The following is a 3,600-nucleotide window of genomic DNA, read 5'->3' as shown; positions in this document are numbered from 1 at the left end:
AGAGAAAGAGAGAGGGAGGGGGTGGATTGAAACTAAAAAGAAATGTATTCAGCATTAAAGAGTGAAATAAAATAGAGAATGAAGCCAAAATTACCTTCAAGAACAAATATTGGCTGGATGCCTGAATGGGCAAATATATCAAAACATTAAAATATCAGGGATTATTTTATGTAAAAAAGCCAGTAGAAGATCTGGTTTTGAAAATGACAGGGAAGGTTTTAATTTTTTTTTTGTTGTTGTTGTTAAAAATGTTCTGCTCTTAAAGGAGAAGGGTTTTAAGAAAGCAATTCTTCCTGAACTAATTACTCTACAAACTATAAAGTGTGAAGGTAGCTTTTGATGTGCTCCAGATCCCAAGCAGTAAGGCTTTCAAGGATTCAAGGACATTCTTTCAAAAGTAAGAAGCAACGAGGCACGACATACCATATAAAAACCAATTATCTGGATCTGAAATCCAGACACTGAATCATCTGTCCTCGCTACCCTGAGGTTTCATTTTTGGACTATCTGTGAATAAAGGATTTGAACAAGGTTATTACTACAGATCAAATATCAATTAATTATTTTATTTCCCTGCCTGCAACTATTCAATGACTCTCCATATCTCTAAGGACAAGGTTCAAACTCAGTGTGCCTGGCTCTGCAGCCTCAGAGTCCCCGCTTTTCCAGGTGGGGCTTTAGGTTCTCAATACTGCTCAGACATTGTCTTTCTTCTTACTGCCTTTCCAGCAGACAGGGAGCACTCCACACAGACTGTGTCATTAGTAATAGTATATGATTAACAATGGAGAAAAACACACACACGTAAGTTATGGTTAGGATTACAAGCCAACAAGTTTAGGGAACATTAAAGCCCCGCTGTTCCTGAACACATGAGGATAAGAAAGATTTGTTATATGTTAAGAATGATTAAGAATATTTGGAGAAAAAAAAAAGAATATTTGGAGAAGATATCATTAAAATTTGAAGTTATTTTTAAGATTGAGAAGAGATTTAACACACAGGCCAGTCTTCCTTTCTCTAGGGCAAGATGCCACAGTTCTGTGACCCTAAGTCATTGGGTCTTATCTAATCAAAAGGCACTACAATATTTTATGGAGATTCAAGAAGGCATTTACTATCTTATGGAATTTTCACAACACCCTACTACCATGAGAAGTACTTTTATCTCCAGTATAAGTAAATTATAAGTAAAATGAAGCTAGGGGGATGAATAGTACTCCTCTAGTAAGAGCTGTTAAAGAAAGGGCAAAGTCTGAATGGAAACCAAGATGGCTTAGACTACAAAACTGTTTTTTTTCTGATGAAGTAATATGGTGACCCCTGATCCACAGGCCCTGATGAGATCGAAGGGTCCTTCCAGTTCTAGCACTGTCTAATTTCTAAAGAAACAAGGACATTCTTCCCTGGACATCTCTCACACCTACTAGTCCTATCTAGAGGCTAGGGGACACATTAGTCTTCTCAGTGTCTCTCCTGTTCTCCAATGGGCACACGTAGAAGCCCTCTTTGCAAATACCAACTCAAAGGAGGTTTCATTTCAGCTGGGATTAGTAAGCTATTTCCACTTATTTTACTTCCTGAATTCGTCCTGTAGAGAACAGTGTCACTAAAAGGCCAGGCTCTTCTGCCATGTGGAATATAGCACACGGATGTGTCTATGAATCAGGAAGTAGGCTCTCCCCAGGCACTGACTCTGTTAGCGCCTTGGCTGTGGACTTTCCCACATCTAAAACTAATGAATGAAGTGCTTCAGCAATGAACTAGAAGCCTCTGTCCGCTGCCTTCCTGAAGCCACTGTGTAGCAGACCAACATTCACCTTGCATGTGGTTATGCATTAAGTATAGAGACGAGCATGCGTGGCGGTTCTTCATGCTGTTTTGTGTCCCAGGATGGAACTCCACGTTATATGTAGGCCTAATTTCAGCTCTACTGCTGAGCTATACCCTAGCCCTCTCGTGGAATATTTAAACCAGTCCTTTGTGCCCACACTTAACCTTCTCTAATACCATATTCAACGCACTGAGATGCTCTAAAAGCAAGTTATCATAAGGCCTTAACTGCTAGGTACCTGATTCATTGATGTGAGCTCACTTTCCTGTGTGTCGCTGTAAAAATATTCATTCACTCACTTTATCATGTCAGTAGTGTTCCTTATGATAAAAAATATCCTCAGATTACTGAAAACTTGTTCAATGATTACCTTTAATCACTTTAATATTTTACATGTTTTTATGGACATAAAAATGATTAGGACAATTGCCTTTTAGAGGTACTTTTGAATGTTAGTGTCTTTGGACATAAAATCTAAATATATATCTCCAAAAAGCTTTTAGACTCGAGATATTGGTTTATATGGTTACCGAGAAAATGAATATATCCTTATAGTTGTATAAGTCTACATAACATTCAGGTCACTCTTTTTTTTTTTTTGCGGAACCGGGGATTGAACTCAGGCCCTTGCACTTGCCAGGGAAGTGCTTATTCCACTGAGCCATCTCCCCGGCCCCTCAGGTCACTCTTGTCATTAGTTTGATGATTCTTTTTTTTTTTTTTTGGTAGAACTGGGAATTGAACTCAGGCTGTTGAGCTTGCCAGGGAAGCACTTATTCCACTGAGCCATCTCCCCAGCCCTAGTTTGATGATTCTAATGTGACTCTTAAAGTTCCACTCTGTAATTGGCAATGCCTATTACCAGCCAGATGTCCACAGGACATTTCACAGCATGTACTTAAATATGGAAAGCACATGTAATACAAGTATTTGTATAGTGCTCTACTTATGTTTCATTTTAAGGAAGAATCATTTCCTAAATAAAGAAAAAAGGGGGTCGGGGAGATGGCTCAGTGGAATAAGCGCTTCCCTGGCAAGCGCAAGGACCTGAGTTCAATCCCCCAGTTCTGAAAATAAATAAATAAATAAATAAACAGGATCCTAGAGCTTAGTACCTTAGCCATGTTCAACCTACTAGTAGGCAGCAGAATCAGCACCTAACTCTAAAATGATGTCTCATCTATCTGAACGATCAAACACTGCAGAACAGTCTTAAGGACTGGTAGTTAGGTTTAACAGATGTTAGCTCCATGAACATCAACTGCATCATGCATCTGAAAACTGAGCATCTGAGCTGTGACAGAGCCTAGAATAAGGTAACAGGATTGATGTTTATGGGATATTGTTGCACAGCAAAAAGACTGAGTCTTGAGACCCAGAGCCAGTTGGGATCTGTCTATGGAAAGGGCAGCTGGGCTGAATGTAGGATGCTGGGATGCCCTAGAAGTCTGACCTTCTGGCTCATATCCATCCGTGTGTTCCCCCGTCCTCTGGCTTGTGGTTGATTCTGCCAGTTAAAACAGCTGGGTTTAGGTGGGAAGGCAAGTTAGAAGCAGCCCTCGGTTCTCTCCCTGTGAGGTCTCTTCAGGTGGCAGTGGCCTTGCCAAAGGTCACTGTACCAGGTGAGGGCTCCTGACTTTCACGACTCTCTCTTTCCAGGTGGCAATGCCCTGTAGTACCCATGTGCACCCCCACCCCGTGGCCTTCTTATTCCCTGCCCATGTGCTGGATAGCAGTACTTTGGTAAATAAAATATCCAACTCAAA

Source organism: Octodon degus, unplaced genomic scaffold (assembly GCF_000260255.1).
Source record: "Octodon degus isolate 3935 unplaced genomic scaffold, OctDeg1.0 scaffold00024, whole genome shotgun sequence".
In the NCBI taxonomy this organism is placed as follows: Eukaryota; Metazoa; Chordata; class Mammalia; order Rodentia; family Octodontidae; genus Octodon; species Octodon degus.
This window is presented reverse-complemented; position numbering follows the sequence as displayed.